Below are 21,290 nucleotides of genomic sequence, written 5' to 3' on the forward strand. Positions count from 1 at the left end.
TGTTTTGGTTTTCTTTTTCTCTTTGTGTGTTTCTTTCTTTCTGGTGCTGTTTTTCTGGAAAATGAACCTGGATGTTGGAATGAATTGTTCTGTATATTACTTGGTCACTTATAGCCTGATGCATGAAGCTAGAGCAAGACAGTGCCTGGATCTTCCTAGGGTAAGAAACAGTGGTGCTTACCAGAGCACCAAGGAATGTGCACATCTTAAAATGAAACTCATACTAAAGAAGACAGCTGTATCAGAAGAGTCAACACATGAATCCTTCTAACAAGGGGATTAATACTGGCTGCCTTTCTCTTTCGTGAGTGTCAGTGCTTCTTGTTTCTTGGCTCTTTGCTCATATATAGTATTTCTTCACAGTCCAAATAACACTTTTGTGTCCAAATAACACTTTTGTGTCCAAACTTGTTTAACTAGTATTCTTCCTTGCTAAGTGAATGTTGAAGAATGGGGAGAGCAGGAGAGAAGAGGAAAAACCATTGGTAGAAAATAGTGTGAGACAGTGGGAGTTGCATTCACCCACATGCTTAACTGATGGGAAGACTGTCGTGTTTTCGTTTACATTCAATGACATGCACTCAGGGCTTAGTCCTGTCGTGAGTCAGTAACTGGCTGGGCCACGAGATGAGTTATTTGCGTTTATTAACCTCAGGAACATTACAGGGAAGTTGGTGGTGTTGTGAAACATTTTTTCACTGAAGACTAAAAGGCTATTGACGATGCATGTTCAATTAGAAATTCTGATACGTCTATCTTGTTTCCTAATCATCTATGTTTCCTAATAAATAAGGTTTTTTAAGCGTTGTTGGCTCACTTAGCTAAGAATGCCCTTCCACCACAAGCATGTATTGGCTGACAGAATGGATCTGGATTGCTGAGAGGGAACTAAACCTTACAGGAGAGTTTGATCTGCAACACTGGCATACAGATTTACTGCCATAGAAATGGGTGTGTGTATGAATACTTAGATCCAGTCCTTCCTTATCTGCTTAAATCAAGGCCAGATAACGTGTCCAATAGTTTGAATATTTCAAGCAAAATGTTTGAGGACATGGACACCCGCTTTAGTCCTTTCACTTAGAAAGATAAAGATTGCAAACTCAAAAATGCTATGACCACGTGGCACTCTGAGCAAGGTCAGGGGTTTCCCAGGCACACTGAGGTCACAGATGATAAAAATGGACTGCAAATAGCTCACTCAGTACCTTTGCTCCTGGACTTGTGGATATTTACCTGCTCGGCACTTGAATATTCTCCCTCAGCAAAAGACAGTATCAAGCATTATTATGATGGCCTTGGAAGGAAAAAGAAAGAAAGAAGAGCAGGCTTTTTAGAACGGATGATCTGAAAGAGTTTATCCTAATCAGCTTCCTTAGCAGAAAGGGTTACTGTAGAGCCAGAAGACCCAAAGCAGGATTCTTGGAGAGGACAGATCTAGGTGTACAGAAGTGCCATTCTATTCCCCTCTTAAAATGATCAGTCCTCATTAAGGTATTTTCCCTTCTTCTCCAGGCAGAGCAGCGTTCTGCAATCTGAGGCTTCTGAGGATCAAAGGTACTTTTTAAATAACCCTTCTTGTATTTAATTAGCTTCCTTTTCCTTCTTTGCTACCCCCACCTCGTATTTTTCCTTCCATCTTTCCTTTTGCCCTCTATCTGTTGAGGTCTATATTATCTCCTCCCAGTCTTTGGTATTCCTAAGGTAAATAAAGAAAATTCTTCAGGTCACATCTCGGTGCCTCTGGTCATTCTGATATTCCTTCTCTGCACCTCTTCCAGCCTGAATTTGGCTCCTTTGAACATGGGTAAATCCAGGCAGAGAGAGGAGAGGATAAGGATGCAGCCTTTGAAGACAATCTAAACACTGTGTTTACATGAGAGCCCAAACAGGTGAGCACATCCTCTAGCCATTTGAAAAGCTGTTGATCTCAGCATGGTGATAAAGCAGAGCCAGAAAGTCTAAAGTTTTTACCACCTTGATACTGATTAAGGCGATTCTTTGGTTAACATTTGAAGGCAGTTTCCCAGAGGAGACCAAACAGTCTAAACTATATTTGCAGGAGATTAGGTCATATTAGTCAGTTTTATAGTAAGAAAAATGTCTTTTCTTATATAAAGGAAGCCTCAGTCTTGAACCTTACAAAAAGAAAAGAAAGAAAAGAAATATGCTGGAACATATAAACCTTTTTGGAACAATTGATATTTTTCTGTTGTGTTTATATTACAGAACTGAGAAATGCACTGTTGAGGATTTCTGTGTGACTTAGTCTGGAAGGTACCTCTAATCCAGCCTCCTGCCTAGGGGAAGAATGGCCATTTTTTCCTCCCACAGGAAACAAAATAGGATAAAATAATATTGAGATAATTTTGCACAAGATGTTATTTAAATTCTTGGCTTTCAGCATTTTTAAGATGGGATGTGAAGGAGAAATCCAGTCAGATTTCAGCTTTATGAAGCTGGACACTGGAGATAGCAAGTTGGTTACAGGAAAAGGGCAATCATTTTTGGCGAGTGCTGGTCATCCCATCGACCCTTCCTCATCAATAACAGTCTCATCTGCTGTAAAACTATACCTAATGCTTATCAGATACAGCTATTAGCTCTTTCCATTTCTAGGAAGCAAGCATGGGTCTCTTTTCCAGATGACCCCATTCACAACCTGAAAAACATCTCTAGGTTTTGCCAGAATTCCTGTTGTTTCAAATTCTCTAACTGTAGGATCACATAGACTGATCCAAAGGAAAAGCGGTCGACTGTGGGTGAAGTATGTGAACATCTGCAATATCATTGTGCCATTGGAGAGAACAAAGATCCAGGCTGAAATAAGGGCTTGGGTCTTGCTGTATCTACCCACTTTCCTGAAACTGATTTTTCCTTTGAGAGCTAGCCAAGAGAAATAACTCATCTTGGTCTCCAACTGAACCAAGGCAGTCAGACTTGTCCTTTTTTAACACTGTTGCACTAAGTATTTCTATTGGAAGTCCTGAGATCAAATTTAATGAATATCAGTGGTAATATGAGTAAGGTTCTTAAAAAGAGAGATTCAGAAAATTGATCCATGCTTAAAAAAAAAAAAAGAAACACCAAATCGAAATACTGTTGGAGATGAGAAAAGCCAGCAGTAGTGTAATATAAAATACAGAGGTTCTAAAACCTGGAAAACATTTAAGGCTACAGAAAAAATAATAAAGCGAGGGTTTGACATCTGCAGAGAAGCAATTATCCTGGAAGAGGCAGATAAAAGGTGTTAATATTTCTGAAGCCTGAGATGAAGCTTGAATATGGCACTTCAAATTCCCTGCTGGTGGAAAGCAGCATATTGCTCATCTCTTCCTGCCTGTGAAACACTAATTCTTGTCAGACTAATGCCAAGACAATGTAAGATTTTTTAAATATAAAAATATAATATTTTTTCTCATTTCTTACATTGAGACTGCTTTTGAGATGACATTGGAAAGAAGACTTAACAGAACCATGAAAAATAAATAATCACAGCAACTAATAACCACCTCCAGGTCCACGTCTGCCTGTATCCCATGGCAGGGCAATATGGCAAGTCTGCCCAATAAACCACAGTCTGGTCACGATGATATGAAACCTTGCAATAATGAAACAATAAAGCTCTGTGATCATCCAACCCTGCAGCTGTCCCTCTGCAAGTGTCTATAAGCCAGTCCCCTGTGTCCTCACTGGATTTAAAATCATTGAAAAGCTCTCCTTTGAGATTGCAGGATGAAATTTCTCATTGTTGTTGGAATCTTCCAGCCTCTAAGGTTGTTGACCACACTTATTCTGAGTGAGAAAGAATTTACCGATGTGGTAGATAAGATGTGTTTGTGTTTATCTTAGCTATTTCCTTTTCTCCCTTCAGCCCATTCCTTGTGCATCTATCTATTCCTGCTTCTTCCAGTTTGAATTGACTGATATGTACCCAGACACCATTTAATCAATACACACAACATCTAAACCATAGACAATCACAACAGAAATTCCAGTTTCAGAGCAGGATGGTGAGAAAGAGCCAAAGTTCAAGCTTACTTGTGGAAGAAAGATAACAAGTGTAATTGTCTGACAAACACTACCTTAATTCCCCACCCCTCTAATGAGATGCCAAGCTTAGCTTGTGTACATGCGAAGCTGAGATGAGCACAAGCCTTGGAACCTGTGTCAGTCACACAGGTCATGCTCAGATGACCTCCAAAGCATTTGTAGATGTACCTTCTCCTCTCCTCTCCTCTCCTCTCCTCTCCTCTCCTCTCCTCTCCTCTCCTCTCCTCTCCTCTCCTCTCCTCTCTCCAGATTTAGCAGGCTCCCTCCTCACAATGCATCAGGGCAGATGTTCTGCCAACCTGCACCCAAGGAAACTCAGTGCTTACACAATGATAGCCTCTGATTCTGGATCAGTCCCTCCCAGCCAGGGCTGGCACAAGCCTTACATCTGCGTGTGCTGCTCTGGTCACCCCCAGGCAAGAGGAGCAGCTGGATGCCTGTGGCTGGGTGAGAGAAATGTTCTCAGGGTGTGCTATGGCTGCCAGGAGCTGCAGGGTGACTCCTTGGTGCCCTGCCACTGCCTGTCCTCTGAGATTTATTTTCTGCAGAGGAATTACTTGTCTTTGCAGTTGCTGAAGAAATGAAGCTGCTTGAACAGCACTGAAATCCATAGGGCTGGTTGTCCTGGCAATGGGGCCTTCCTCCCAAGCCAAGTTTTCAGACTTCAGTGATGACTGGAGCTCTCTTTACTGGGCATCCCCAAGGGGGTCCAAGAGTGCCCTCCCCGGGGAGGGACAACACATGGGTGCATGGGGACTGCTGGAACTGGTGGCTTTTTGCTCTTCTTTCTTTGAGAAGTAGGCTGGTTATTAAACAGCAGCCCTCTGATATTAGAAGTCTCATGTATACATTCAAATGTGTCTGCAAATGAAAATCAGTGTCTGGATAAAATGCCATTACAGCCTAAAAATCATTGGGAGCAAACCACAGCAAAATGCTTCTTTCTCTATCTTTTGTTATTCCTGTACCCTTTTGGTTCTTTTTATGACAAAACACTTGGATAAAACCAGGGATTAATTCTCATTCAACAAAGGAAATCTTTTTTGAAAATAATTATTTTCCCTCTCACTTTTGTGAAGGAAGACAGAAGCCAGGTAGCAGTTCTGACCTAAGCTAAGACATACTCAGATTTTGTCAGACAATATGTTGGCTTAGTTCTTGTCTTTGTTCAAAATGAGAAAACATCACAGATTTCCTATTCTTAGCATTTTATTTTCTGCCATTTTGGCACCTCTGTCAGTCCTATTTCTTTGCTTTTCCTCTTAAAAAGCTCTAGAACTTTAACATTTTTGTACCTGTATGCTTTCTGTGGCTTAGAGACGAGAAATATTGCTCCTTTTAAATCTTTGTCAAACTGCACTGCCAGCATCTTCCCACTGCATCCCCACGTTGTTTTTCCCTGCTCCCAGGCCAGCCATGGGGCCAAGATAGGTGGAAATGTGGGAGGATCTGAAGCTGACATTGAGCTGTGTAAAGAGGCAACTCCCAGATACTCCCCATTGTTGGGCCACGTTTTTGTTTCCTGGTTGATTTCTTTCAAAGGTGTAAGAGTTTAAAAGAAAACAAAAAACTTTCCTTCAAGTTACTTCCACTGAAGTCGATTTATTTACATACAAGAGGCTTGAGTTGAGAGACAAATATAACCCAAGATAACCCTTCCTTCTCTGTTTTAACCAAAGAGAGTTTATTCAAGGACTTATCAGAGCCTCTTTTCCCACACACTTGAGAGCAAGAAGACCATGTAAGTGGATTAGCATGTAGTTCCACCTGCAGAGGTCACAAAGTAAAGGCCAACTCATGAAAAGCTCAAAAAAGTCAGTAAATAATCACACCACAGCTGTTCTGGCTATCATGTCAACAGAGCCTTGTAAAACACCCACTCAGCACGAGAACTGACACAGCCTTTGAAGCAAATGAGAATAGGATTGAGTTTGACACTGCAATGGGAGGAAATCCCCACACTGTGCCATGAGAAGTGTGCTGCTGCTGGTTGTGAGTTCTTAGTGCATGACTCCACTCCTGGGGGCCAACATGTTCCAGTAAAACCACAGCAGGACTGGCTCCATCCCAGTTTTGGGCATGAATGGCAACTCCAGAGCTGTACCTACATGGGGACAAATGTCAGCTTGCCTGACAGTCCCCTCCAAAACACTTAAAATGTTGGATTTCTCCCCATTCTGCACACAGAAGGAGTCAAAGCCAGGCTAGGAATGTGTCCATCTTCATAGAAGAATCCTTCAATGGATTCTCCAGCCCCAGCTATAAGATAAACCCTAAATGCCCACTCTTTCACAGTGACTTTGGATTTATCACTGCCAGCCCCTCTCTGCCTCCACCAGGGCTGGGCCACAGCTCTAGTAACAAAGGTGGACGTGTCCAACACTTACAGAATTTTCTGTGTCTATTTATCACTAGAACTCATGTCTACAGCCTAATTCTCTACAGTTCAGTTATATTCAGTGTTTGCTGCATTTTTTCTTCAAAGAAAGGCAAAATAAAATAAAATAAAATAAAACAAAAGCTAAAATTGGATCAAATAGAGACTACAGTGCCGGGAATTAGATTCAACACTGTGTAACAGGAAATACGTACCAGTGTTCCTGGTCTGGAAGTGTAACTCAAATCCAATCATTTGATGCTCCTCAGGAGAATCTGGAAGTTATTGCAGTAATAGAAATAAAAATTCAACAACATTATAGGTACTTTTAACAACTGGATTATCTTCTCACAGCTCCCCCCTTCCAACTTCCCACTGCAGTATATCCCTGTAATAACTCCCAATTGCCTGAAGTAAAATACCTCCAGAGACAACTGACACATGCTGACAACAGCAGTTGTGTTTTTTATTCCAGATGGTACTTTATGAAGATTCAAGATATCATTTGATTAATTATCCAATTCCTTAACTTTCCCCCAGATTATAAAAGGATTATGGAAACCACACACCCATAGTTTGATATTCAGGTGACTTCACCTATTGTTTAGGTCCTTCCTCCTTGCAGCCTCCTTCCCTCCAGATGAGAGGAAGATAATGTGTTGATTTACACAAGAAATCTGTCCCAGAGCTGCAAATAAACAATTTCTTGCACTCTCTCCTTCTGTCCCTCATCCTGCCCAGCAGTGCCCTCAAACCTACAGTGTTCTTTCTTGAAGGGTTCGACCATTTCTCATTGTCATTTTCTATTCCTTCTCTCACTGTCCTTGCTGTGGCCTGGTTTGTTCCTAATATTTAACATAATTAAAATTTGTTTCTTTCTATAAGTCGTTGACCTACAATTTAGCTTAACTACTGCTGTGTATCAAAGGGCCAAGGGCCAAACACCACAGAGCACAAGGGACCCTGGGAGGCACACTGTGAGACTGGAATACAGATATAACCGAAGCTGTCATTTCTCATTTACAATCTCCCAGGACTTTGCTGCTTGGCATCAAGTGCTGAGGAGCTGAACTGGACAGCAGCTGCTTCCAGAGCACTGAGAAGTTGGCACCTGATAGAGGAAGTGTAATGTTCAGCATGACATTCTTCATATCTTGGCTATGGAGCAGTCACCACTGATCCCTGCAGACACCTTATTAGCATTGATAACAGAAACATGTATATGGAAAGCACTCAGCACGCTGGCTTAAAAAGCCCAACAACAGCACGGTCACAACTGGAGTGAAGGAGCGTTGAGTCACTGCTCCACCAGGCAGAGCACACAGCCATGACTAAGATCCTTGGAAGGAAAAGAGTTGGCAGGTTGATGCTTAACCCAGGAACAAGAACCTCTGAATCATCATCTCTCAAACTATCCAAATCAGAGTAAAGTTAGGTGTCAGATTTCTGTGCTGAGAAGAGAGATCCAAGCTGCACTCCCCTTGCTTGGAAGGCTCATTTATTACATTTTCAGATGCATCAAACATGCAATACTTGGGGAACAGTATACACTGAACACTCTTCCCTGGGCCATCATCTTCCCCCATCCTGATCATGTGCTATTCCCTGACCCTGTGCTTGCCTCTAATTTCTGTGGTTTATTACAAGACTTACATCTATGTAGGCAACTCCAGCTGTGAAGCAGTGTGTTTTGTACATCCCAAACCTCTCTCTGCAAGCCAAACATCTTGAATTCCACAAACACCTCAGGTATCTCCAGACCATCCTCAGTTTTATGCCTGCTGGGTTTTTTTAAGGTTTCACAATCTTTTTTTTTATTGTTATTTGATTGGCATTGTACATCAGATGTGTAGAGACAGTCCTGGTGCCCAAGGATGGGGGAAAGTTGTACTTTCCATTCCAACAAGAATGGTACCCTGGACTTCTCAGAAGAAATCTTGGTTTCACAAGAATTACAACCCAGTAATAATCTAAAGATATGAAGACTTGGGCATACATTTTAAGGGATGCTCACTGTGTAACATTTTAAAGATGCCTCCCTTCTCTGACACCGCTCCAATTTGTGAAACAGAATGCATTCTTGTAAGGAAAAAAAAATATCTTTTCATGTTTGTGCTCCAAAAAAAATGTGGACAGCAGGAGTAAATTCAGCACAGACATATAAAGAGGCTGTAGGAACACCTAGCAATGTTTGGTGTCAGCCTAAGTGGGAGTGGTGCCCATTCTTGTGCTCTATTTCATCACATCACTGTGGCATCCAGGTCAAGGTTGGCATGAGTTTCAATCTTGTCTTCTTAAATGTATCACCATCAATTACACTTTAATTATTTGCTCTTTTAGTTATGTTTCTGTTTCTGATGTTGATTTTCTTCTGTAGGTACATAGCAGTGAAAACATGAAATGAACCTTAAGTGAGCGTAAGCCAATGCAGCGTAATCAGAGAGTTTATCTGTTGTACCATAAAAATGATATGATATCACACACATTGTTGAGATCAGACTGTGTAAACAAAAAGAAGTGTCTTAGACAGCTGCTACAGTATTCTTCATCAGGAAGCTTTCATTGCTGTCAAGTTTAGTTAGTCATTATGCTCAAGAAAGGCTGGGGGAGATGGGGGTGTACAGCTTGGAGAAGAGAAGGCTCCAGGGAGACCTCATTGCAGCGTTCCAGTACTTAAAGGGAGCTTATAAATGGGAAGGAGACCAACTTTTACGTGGTCTGATAATGTAGAACAAGAGGGAACTGCTTAAAGCTGAAAGAGGGGAGGTTTAGATTGGAGGTAAGGAGGAAATTCTTTACTTGGAGGGTGGTGAGGCCCTGGAAGAGGTTAGCCAGAGGAACTGTGGATGTTCTGTCCCTGCAGGTGCCCAAGGCCAGGTTGAATGGGACTCTGGGCAGCCTGAGCCCTAATGTAGTGGTTGAAACCTACCCATGGCATGAGGTTGGAACTGGATGGCCTTTGAGGTCCCTTCCAACCCAAGCCATTCTGTGATTGATCATAATCATAATTTTGACTTCTCTTCCATCTGTAGTGATCGATACTCCTTCTGGTAAGGAATCACATTTGATTAGTAATTTGTAATTACTAATTTTGCATGAAGCAATGCACACTGATGTGTTAAAACCAAACAGCAGGCAGTCATCACAGGCTGTCTAAAATACTGCAATGACAAAATAAATTGTTACGGTATGGAGATTTCTGATTAGGCTTTTGGCAAGGAAACACTTCTAAAGGTCATGTATGACTACAGAACGATTACCAAAGGCAGGGAGAGAGCAAGGTGACCATTTCCAGGAAAGAAATGGGGAAAAGACCAGAATAAAAATAGTCAGGTCAGTGCTATTCATTCTGTTGCAAACTGGAATCCCCCAGTGTAGCAACAGTCTGACCTGAATGAGCGGAAATCACTTAAGGGCCAGGGAACAGCAAACAAAGTATACATCAAGGCACTGCCAGCAGAACTGGCACTGCAGGATCAGGATTTCATCACTCCAGAAAAGACTGAGCATTCCCACAGGGAATACTGGAACAGTTGCTCTTGCCCTCGAGGCGTATGGCTGAATCCAAGGCAATTGACAAAGACAAATGCTGTAGAGAGTGAACTGGATCCATCACCTGCCCTGATGGTGAGGGGTGCAGGCATCTTCGCAGTGCTCTACCCACAGCAGTTTCAAGGCTGAGTTCAGAAACTCAAACAATAACTGGTAGTTGCCAAATGAAATTCATCTGAACGAGATGTCTTACTTGCTTTGTAATTTTATCTTCCTATCCACCACATTGCTAAGAAAAGCTGTGGATCTGCTCTGCGTCCCAAGTTCTATGTTCCTATAAACATTGCATTTAAAAAGCCATGAAATCCAGTAAATAATAATAATAATAATAAGGTTGTTCTGATCTTTAGAAGTGAAGTCTACCAGAAAGTTGTTTCTGAAAGAAACTTTCAGCTCTTCGTGATTCCAAAGAAAAGAACTCACAACATCTCAAAATTTCGAAACGGACAATTTTATTGTTACTGTTACTGCAAAATCAGGTGAGATAAATGGAATTACTGGCATGGTTTCATATTTCTCATGGCTTATACAGTTCTTACAAATTTTTAAACTGAAAACATATGGCTTGCTTGACAAAGCGACAAGCTTGAGACTAAGAACATCCATTTGAGTCTGACACTGCTGCCCAATTTCTGCCTTCATTCTGCACCCACAGCTGCCAGTGAGGATGTAGGAGGCTGGGACATGCCAGGAATGTAGACACTCAGCTTGAGAGGGCAATTTCATCTTTCTGTTTCCTCTTATATAAAACAGGGAGGACAATATGTGTTACGTATCTCACTTAAGTTTATCACTGCATAGCATTCTGCAGTGCAGAACAACTCCAGACCTTGCACCTGTCTGATTCTTCAGCAGGACAGGTACAGTGTTAGAAGTTACGTGTGATTATTCCAAAAAGCTGCATATACAAGTATATGTAGTCTTCAGTCCCAGTAACTGGTTAGCCTAAACGCAAGCAGAGCCCAGAGCCTGTGCTCCATCTGAATTCAGTGGGGTGAAGAAGCAGATGCTTCTCCGCTGTTCAACCAAAATGCATGTCTCAGCCTCCTTCTTCTCTTCACCCACCAGCAAATCTGCCTAAAAATTGGTATTTCCAGCCTCAGACTGGGAGTTCTAGACCTGATCAGATGTGGGATGTTTTAGCAAAATGTTATCAGAAGGCAAAGCTTGATTGTATGCCAGCTTGCTCCCCAATACTTGCTCAAAGATTGCACCAGAGGTTGAATGGGCAGGACCATGTTTGGGGAATGTCCATCTCTGCAGTCCTTGCAGACCCTGAAGCTGGTCTTCTCAGGAGCTGATAGCAGACCCAGACTGGTGTGGGGAGGGCAGCTGGTAACAGATGATACTGTTTAACCTCTCGTGAAATTACCATGATACCAGCAGGTAACATGCTATTAAGTCTTAGGGCAGCGTAGGCTCTGAAGGTGTGGGAGGGGGTGTTTTTCTCTCTCCCAAAACTCATAAGCACATTCCTCACTGAATGACCTCACTGGAAGGGTGGAGGAAGGAGGATTTCACTTCAAGATAAAGGCGTTTCTGCTGAAGCAGAAAGTAAAGGTGTCACTGAGATCTCCTTCCTCCCAGTTCCCTGTCACTACCACATCCATCCTCTCTTGGGACTGCACTTCAGGAACGCTCAATCCCCACAGTCTGCCCCCACCAGCAGGAACCCACGTGCTCTGCATCTGGCATCACTGTGTCTGACTGTGGAAAACTTGGGCACCGTGTGCACTGAGACTGGCACAGCAACCTACCCACCACAGTGCAACAGCAAAGAGAACATGGACAACTTTCCTCCTGCATAGGAAAGACCTCTCCTAAAAGGCTTCTGCCCTCACACTCCCCAGCTGATAAGCGCTGCTGGGACCTTTAGTTGACTTGCACATCTCTGTAGTTGGGAAGAACGTTCCCACTCAGCTGGCTCTGGTCCAGCTGTCATGCCCAGGCGGAGCAGAACAGGCTTTCACAGCACTGAAGTTGCTGAGCACAGCTCTGGTTAGCTGGAGACCTCTTAGCACACTGCAGCAGCCAGGCACGGCCAGCTCAGTGCCAACCCTTCCCAGCTGCTCCAATTAGACCTTGCCACTCAATGGCCCAAGACAGGAGCCAGCTCTGTAGTCCCCTGCCCTGTTGTTACTCTGTGCTTCAGCTGCACCGTTCCAAGACAGTTAAGCTCCCGAGGAGCAACAAAACTGTTGCCCAACAGGGAGAGTCCGACTGCATGAGACAACACTTCCAAAGAGCTGGAATCATACCAGAAACCTGTTAGCTGCCAGATCAAAAACAAATACTGAGCAGTCCCTTTCCCTCCTTCCCTCCCTCCATCCAAAGGTAAATACAACAGCAACCTTTCACCCCACACCCTTTCCAGGTGCTCCCAGCAGCAGTTTCCTTCCCATCATCAAAACACGTGACAGTAACAAGCCCAACGTGCCTCCTGGTGGGAGAAAGAAAAGGAAACACTGCCATTGGTGTCTCTGAGGACACTGCTGAGAATTAGAGAAATGCCTGTTCAGAGGTTTAAGCCCTGCAGCAAAAATGTTAGAGGACCACACTAAAGCAACACCTGACCAGTTCTTCAGGAAGTACATGGCAGATTTTTCATGACACAGTATTTGGGGGTAGTTTTCTCTCTGCAATCTCTACAGAGATCCAGGGGAGCATTACACCCAAGTTACACCTACACAAATAATTGCTTTCTATGACTCACACAAGTTCAGGATGTTGTGAAAAAGGAGCTGACTCTTACAAAGCTACAGGATAAAAAAATTTGGACAAACTCCGCTAGTTTTCCTACACTGGAAAGAGATAAAAATTAATGGAGAAAGACAATCGGAAGCAGCTAAAGGAAAGAAGGAGCTGAAGGGGAAAAAAAAGCTATAGCTTCCCACTTTGCAATGTAGGCAGCAAACTGACAGCCAAATTAGGTGATGGGTTTGTTTATTCAATGGAGTACAAGAGGGGATTCCTGTGTAGAGCTCTCTAATTGTTACATATGCTAGGAGCCTCCCAGCACTGCTCTGCTTGTTTGTAATGGATTTATGGAAAGGAAGACAATGTTAACACATTTGGAACAATTATAAGGTTAAGAACCAGGTCTTCTGCCCTGCCATTTGTACCCTGCTATGTTACAAGACAAAATCAACAGCAAAACATATTCTATCAGGAGAGAAACAAAAAACAAATCTTGACTTGTTCTACTGAAACCAAAGGATATTAGGAGAGTAGGAAAGCAACCATGCACAGGAGGCAAGAGGTGGGTAAATCAGACACAAAATCTACCTTCAGCTCTGGAATGCAGTGCTAAAGCACTGTGAGAGCTGTAAGCCAGATAGAAAGATGCCAAAGTAGAGATGGCCAGAGATTTGGAAGATAAAAATGTAGGTTTCTATAAGTAAAAAGTAACAAAAAAGTAGAACTGATGAGATAATTGCTAACAAGGGTGACTGGCTCTAACCCTGCTTGAGGCAAGGACAGTCAAGTTCAGCTCTGAAATGCTGACTTTGGAGCTTCCAAAAGCTGGCTTCAGTGGGCTTGCAGAAAAGCAAGGGTGGGAATGGGAAAGCAAAGCAAAGTTTGGGTGCTTTTGTTTTTCATCAGGAGTTACTGAACTGAATGTGGCTGGTGGGCAGCATCATATTTCTCAATATTAACTTTAGCCTTTGTTGGAGGTTGCTACAAAAAAAAAGGAAATCTAATGGCATCTTGTTAAAAATAACCTCACAAAGGAATGCTCCCTCTTGGCTGAAATGCAGCATTTTTGTCCGTGTGTGCTTGTTCTGTGTGTAATTTTATCTATGTTATTTCTTCAAGTTTGGAAAGTTAAGACATTAATACTATCGGAATTCTGAAGCTTATCAGAAAAGCTCTGGGGCACTTCTTCAGTTCTTGTATGTGAATGGTTTAAGAACATTTCCTCGATTGCACAAGACAGAGAACACTGGAGGACACTGCAAGCTGCAGGAAAGGAAAGGTTGCTGCTGATAAATCTGCCTGGTGGTATTTATTTACTGAAGGAATTATTTTGTTTCAGATAGAAGAAGGTTAAATTTATACCAGAAAGGCCCAGCAAATTTGCTCTGGGTGACTGTACACATTGAAAACACAACTTATTTAACTCAGCATTGCTGCCTGGAAGATGGCCAGAGGAGCACTGCTCATTGCAATGAACACAGCCAAACACACTGCTCTTATACTCTGGTTATAGTGCACTCATGCTGTGCTATGGAAAAAGCCGTGGAGATCCATCCCACTGCTGCCTATAAAGTTAATGAAAAATGAACATTTTCTGTCAGATAGAACATCACCAGCAAAGAATAAAGTATGCACCTGAAATATTTCATGAGAGCTTTTGGTGACCTCTGTGTTGCTGTTTAGCAATGTACAGTCTTAGGTGGAATCTTTTCTTGTCTTCTTTTCACTTCATTTCTACGTAGAAATTTTTTTTAGGAGGCTGTTTTAGGTAGGCAAGAAATGAAACTGACCCTGCCAGCATTACACACCACTGGGACTGCAGTATGGGTAACACTTGATGACTTGTTTAGTGCAGAGCTAGCATCCCCTGCGCTTGCACACACTGATAAAACAAAGCCCTGATTGACATAGTGAACATCTGCAGTAAGGTGGTGTTTCAGTGTTCATTTGAACACAATTCAATGGACGAGGTGATTGTACTGAGACTATACTGCACCTATTGTACAGCAGATGCCTTTGAAAGCAAGGGTACCACTGAAAGACCAGCCAAACACCTAAAGCACAAAATCAATATTTAACAGAGATGCTTGACACGTGCTTTAGGGAACCATCCGTGTCATTTACATTTCTCATCCAAGTGAGATTATGCACAGCCAGCTAGGAGCCCGATTTCCTTGTGCAGACAGTGTGTGAAAACCAAATTATCTCCAGAGGACAACAAAGAAACATGAAGTGGAAAAACCCATACATTCAGACCCCCCTCCAACCATTCCAGTAGCTTGAGGCTCCCTTAAAGCCAATACAGAGAGAAAAGGGCCCATGAAACAAACTGCTGGGGATCCTTTCTCACTGCTGAAAATAAAGGAAGCCAAGGATCCTGCTCTGCTCACTGATGAGAAAAACACTTCGGGGATTCTGCAGCTCCATACAGGTGGTCTGGTGCCAGCAATTACCTTTTCTGAACATTTTTGTTCAACCACACTTCACCTCTCTCTCAGCTTCCATATGGTTCTATGGGGTGGTGGAGCTTTCACAAACATGTCAGTGAAGTTACCAGGTAGAGCAGAACTGGTTTTCCTCTGAGTGCCACAGCAAGCTGTCAGTAACTTAAACACTGCCAAAACAGACAAAATGAAGAGCAGTTGATCCACACCTGAAATAGAGATGCTGAATGCTTCAAAGCACAGCCAGCTGCAATCTGAATTTCCATGCCCAACTCTCTCCTTTTAATAAAAATAATTAATATTATTGGTGTACTGTTGTTAGTTCATACTTTTCAAGAAAATGGTTTTCCACTGCAGTAATTAAGCAACAGGTGGCTTCTTTCTTCTTTTGGAGAAGGTCTGATATGTCTTTATGTGACCTAGAGACTTAAGGAGAAAGAAAGAAAACTGATGGAACTTTGTTCAGCTAAGATTTAAGATCATTATTGTAAAATAGCCCATTGTTTCCCAACTGGAATGCATTCACTGTAAATCAGAGTACAGAACAGAGTATCCTGGCTAACAGCCTAAGCTTTGAACAATGCCTCATCCACACAGCAACCTCCTGGGAGATACATGTAGTATCTTACCCCTGAAATACACAAAAGAATATCTCTTCATCCAACTCAGATATAAGAACATACAGAAAGGATCTGAAGATAGAATTGCTGCTCTTCTTTACCCTGCTTAGGCTTTCACAAGGAATTTCCAAAAGCACCACCAGAGCCTCATCTCCCTCTCTGAACCAAGATCCTGCACTACAATCACATCCTTTTTCTGCCCACTGAAAAAACAGAGAACAGTGCTAAATCATGGAGCGTTTAAGAGACTCACCTGGATAGTAAAATCCTAATAGGATTGAAGCTTCTAACAGAGACCAGCACATAATAGTTTTATGGGAGCATTCAGCTTTCTTGAAGAGGCTAATGAGGAAATAAGGCATTGCCTACAGCAAGAGAGCAATCTGGCAAAATGGCTTCGGGGCAAGGGTTCTTAATTTGCCCTTCAGTATTTCCCAACCACTTGAAAGTACAATCGCTTTCTTGCAAAAGCACCGTGCTTTTGCAGAATGAACTTTGTGCTAAACAAATGCCTGCAAGCACGTTCAGTCTTCAGAGCAGTATGTGCTGTGATGTGAGATTACGTGAGGAAATAAAGCATGCTTTGCCACGGCGTGGCTGAGCAGCAGCTTCCTCTGTCAGTAGAAATGAGTTGAACTTGTTTGCTTGAGAGAGAAAAGCACCTGCAGATGCTGTCAGCACTGCACCACATCTTTATGAGCTGTTCAAACACAGCGTTAGAAGTGGCCGGATTTGCTGTTACCTTTTAAGCTGCTCAAACACACATCCCTGCAAGTCACGGCTATGGCAATGATTGTGAGACAAGCACGGGTAGCAACACCAACACAACAAAGATTTATGGCAGGATCCGCGGCAGGGGGGAGCTCTGGGAACAACCATTCTTCATGTGCCTCCAACTGCATCAGTGTGGCTCGGCAGGCCACGTGCTCTCTGTGTCCCAGCACACCAGAACATGTTCTCAGCGCTGTCGCCTGCTCTGCGACCCAAGGAAAACCCGCATACATTCCCCAGCAATTATTCAGAGGCATTCAACCTGCCCTCGTGCTGAATCCGCCCTGTTCGTTCCACATGAACCTCTGACTTCTTTTCAAATGGCAGAAATCTTTTATTTATTTATTTATTTTTGATGGTATTGCCTGAGGAGAGTCTTGCTTAACCCAAACGTTGCGTTAGCAGTCAGTAACAATGTGAGCTACCAACCAGCTTGGGCACGGATAAAATCTGCTCCTGCCTTCAGCATGAAGTTTGCTCTGGATACTCTTGCAGCTATAGACAAGCCCAACATTTAGAACATTCCTATCTTTCCAGTACCTCAACTCCTGGAGAGATTCACCTGCAAAGTAAACCTCAGCAGAAGAGCCCCTGCATCAGGTAGTCTTATTGCAGTTCAGATCCAATCTGGACTTTGAGCTGAAGGAATAAACATTCCTGACTTTTCTGGGTAATTTCATTTCCGGGATGAAGGAAAGATCTCTTTGCAGTCCTTTAGGGGAAGAGGATCAAAATGAAATCACTGCCAAATCCTGGGCTGAGAGCCAGTGATGTCCATGGGACTTCCCCAGTTAATATAGTACATTTAGTATCATGCTCTCCAATCTTTTTTCCAGACTTGTCCTTGAAAACAGCTCCCTTAGGTTGTATAATTTCTTTGCCAGACAACAATCTGTTACCACACATTTGAAAGAAAAAACAATCTTTCTCTTATTTGATACGTTGATTATATCATGAATTATATCTGGGTCTGGAAGTACATTTCCATCTAGACTTTTGTCAAACACATTTACTTCATACTGAATAGCGCATGGTGGATTCCTCTTCCACAGAAGCTTGAACAAATTGTACACAACATACTCATCTAAAGGAAGATTACTGGCGCAGTAAAACAAGGACATCTAGCACACTATTTACAAAGGGATCCAAGATGCTCTAAAATCCCCGTGTTCACCACAGTAGGGATTTGTGTAGATAACCAAATTCTGCTGTCCTTACTTTGGAAGGAATCTCTTGCACTCAGTGAAGGGGTTTGCAAGGTCAGCTGTTAGTAGCATGAGGGTCATGAGACCTATTTCCTAACGTGTAAAATTCCTAATGTTACTTACCATAGCAGTTGAAGGAGTGCAGAGTAATGCTGCTTAGCACCTGCAGAGAACACCTACCATGTTCTGCAAGACCCTGAACAGTAACATGCTATATAATCGTCACCTCACCAAAGATTTGAGATGAAACAGAGTTTAAGCTGCTTTCGTGCAACGTATGAAGCACTTTGCTTTCTCAAGAGATAGTGGTAGCTACTCCATTTTTCCTACTGTCATGACACAGCTGCATGCCTTGTGCTGTTTGTATTCGTTATTTTCACTTTCCTGCCATTGCGAAAGGACTTCATGTTTGGACACTGTCCTAATGCTTAATGCAGATGGTTTTCTGTCATTTTTGAAGGCTGCTGTGTGTTGTGTATGGCACTGCACCATGCCAAGCAGGGCACTGTGGGGCAGGGATGGCTGTGGCCAGTGGCTCTCCACATCCAACCTGAGCTGCCAGCTGACTGCATGCATCTGCTGGCAAAGCACAGGGGTTAGGGGGAGGGCATGGCATGGGATATGTCACATTTGCACCACTGCAGCACATTGAGTTGGATATTGTAACTGACTTTCTTATTTGCTGCAAAAACAATACAACATTTCAACTCAAGCATTCTGGAACCTAAAACTCACACTGGATCTTGTCTTTAGGGGATACAGTGGAGCTTTGCATACCTATGTTTGTTCAAACAGAAGAGCTATTGGCTGTCAGAGGGGTGAAGGTGTAGGTTCAGATCTATCTCACAGCAGGAAAATCAGTGTTACGACCCACATCCTCTTCTGTATCATTCTGGTTTATCCCTGTGAAATGTTTTTGGGATTAAAAGTGTTCTGTCTGGAGCTTATAGTATCAAATTCAGATTCTCTCTCAGCTGCAGAGGAAATGGAAAGCAAACATTTGAGCGAGGCAGCAAGCAGGGCTGGCTCACTCCCTTTCCAGACCAGGGCCCAGGAACATTTCAGCAAGGACTGCAGTTATATCACCCATGTAAGTGGCTTACTGCCAGGGGCAGACAGGCAGCAAAGCAAAAAAAGTCTGTTTTTGGAAGCTGAGGGAAGTTACACCACCGTCTACAGACGTAAGGGCTGACACTTGAAGCTGGCAGGATTACAGCCTGGGCATGGAGAGGGATGGATGGATGGATGGATGGATGGATGGATGGATGGATGGATGGATGGATGGATGGATGGGTGAGTGAGTGAGTGAGTGAGTGGATGGAAATCCCGTGGGTTACAGAGGACACAAGTACTGCGGGGAGGTGCTTCTGGGCTCCCCCTGTAGAAGAGGTACAGCTCCCAGCTCCTGTCCTTGCTGTCTCCAGCCACACTTGCACCTCCTTCTGCACATGAGACCACCAAAACCCAGCCCTGCTTCCTGTGAGGGCACTTCAATGATGCAGAGTGGTGCAGAGCACAGCTGTGGAAATGATAGTGTGGGAGAAGATCTGCAAGCACCTGGTTAGGTGAGGGAAATGCACCCAAGCTTACGGCTGCTGGCTGGGTATCTCACAGGATTAGGCATCACTTGAACCTCCTCTCACTAAACCTGCACTTTCCCAATAAGCAAATCCCTGTTTTGACTCTTGCTTCTTTTGAATTTATTTGCTTCTTTCATCTTATTTCTTGAGAAATACGGGGGAGCATTGCTTCTGTTAGGCACCTCAGTAAACACTGCAATCTGTCAACCACTGTATCTGGGGCAAAGGGTTTGTGATGCTAAACAGAGCAGCCCTGGGCTCCTTCCACATACAGGCACCATACAGGTAAGGCAAAACCACAAGAGACATGAGGAGAGCACACCCCAGGACAGGCTGCACAGTCCATCACAACAAGAGCACTCATTTTTCTCTGAGAGAAGCAGAGTCAAAAAGCAAGCAGTGAGCCTGCCAGCATCAAGAGAAGGCTGCCAGACCACCTCATCTCCACGTTGCATCTTTCCTGTGTTCCTGCCAAAACAGCTCCCAGAAGATATCCAAAAGCCTTCATTTTCATGGGGAAGCACAGCAATTTGCTCGCCCCTTGGTACTCTGTGCCCTACAGGCAGGAGAAAGGGACCCATCACAGACAGCAGCCAAGCTGTGGCAGTTGGCCGTGGGGCAGCAAGATGATATTTCTGCCCATAATCCGGCCTGAGGAACAGAACAAATGTGCTGAGTGTGTTCCAGGGCATGCTCAAGCTGCATTGACTTCTCAGGGAGAACACACTGTACCAAACATTTCTTATTGTATATCTTGTATAAACAAGACATTTAGCTCACCACTCGGCACTGGCTTGTGCTAATAAATGCCAGTGGTTTTCCTTGCTTCATGTTTTGAAGTTGCATATTAAAGTCAACTAAGAGATGTGCACAGGATGCTCAGTTTGGATCAAGGCTCTTCACAATTCATTTAAGCTAACGGTAATCAAATACGGCCAGAAAAGGAAGCTGCAAATAGGATTATATGTACAACGATGACAGAGACCAAATGAACCTGAGGAAAACCCATCCCTTCCAGCCATCTCTGGGGAAGAACACACTAACAGGCCCAGAATTGTTCCAGAACATTCCCATATCCAAACAAGCCCTGCTGCCACTCAGCTTTGACTCCAAACCCATTAACTTTTCCATCTGGAAGAGCATCATTCACCCCTTTGCAGCTTTCTTCACCACTGATACACGGAGCAGGCACAGCCCTCTGAACTCCAACTGTTGCTCAGAAATTCATCTCACTGCACTCACAGAGCAAGTAAGACAATGAGCAACCAGACACACTCTTGCATTTCCCTGGTAAAAATTGTGTGCATCACTCCAGGGCAGCAAAGCACCATCAGTGGGGATCCCCAGCTTCCACAGAGCTCCTTGGGCTGCCTGGCTGTTTTCTGGCAATCCCTAGGGAACACAAGACTTGTAAAGGACTGGGGCATGTGAGGGAATTTGGGTTTTGACAGTGAAAAGTTGTAGCATCGCACAACTTGGAATTATTTGCAAATATCAGGGAACTGTTCACTTAAAAGGAAAACAACAGCCTCCAAATTTGCAAGAAAAAAAAAAAAACAAAAACAAACAAACAAAAAAAAAAAACCTTACATTTTTGTCTATTCTTTGTCAGAAAATTAAAAAAAAAAAAAAAAAAAAAAAAAAAAAAACACTGAAGCTATGGAAAATCACATTTTCCATTTTAAAAAGCCTGAAAAATCCCATGAGAAACTGAAGCGTAAGAAAGTCACAGATCTCACCCATATCCAGTTTGCTTTAAAAATAAAGCAGTACTCTGACACAGCACCTCCCTGGCTCCCAGCTCAGGTTCCTCTGCAGACAGACTTTTCGGGCTGTTTGTTTTACCCAGGTGCTCAAACTCACAACCTATTTGAGATACACAGAATATCTGGCAAGAAACGTCACCACCAAGCTAGCAGGGTCTCTTGCTCTGTCATTCCTGCAGAAGGTGACCTTCTGGGTAGGCTTTTTTTGAAAGTAGCGATTTTCCT

General features: G+C 43.2%; 1 protein-coding gene across 2 annotated transcripts in view; it reads right to left on the reverse strand.

Moving 5' to 3' along the window:
- SLC6A14 (solute carrier family 6 member 14) overlaps positions 1–20,851 on the reverse strand; it is a 43,489-nt gene extending 22,638 nt beyond the window's left edge. For both annotated transcript variants that reach the window (XM_052673192.1, XM_052673189.1), the window contains exon 1: positions 15,997–20,851. The gene's annotated coding sequence lies outside the window, so the exon portion shown is untranslated. The remainder of the gene's footprint in view (positions 1–15,996) is intronic.
- Between the last annotated feature and the right edge of the window lie 439 nt (positions 20,852–21,290).

Source organism: Tympanuchus pallidicinctus, unplaced genomic scaffold, assembly GCF_026119805.1.
Source record: "Tympanuchus pallidicinctus isolate F22 unplaced genomic scaffold, pur_lepc_1.0 scaffold13, whole genome shotgun sequence".
In the NCBI taxonomy this organism is placed as follows: Eukaryota; Metazoa; Chordata; class Aves; order Galliformes; family Phasianidae; genus Tympanuchus; species Tympanuchus pallidicinctus.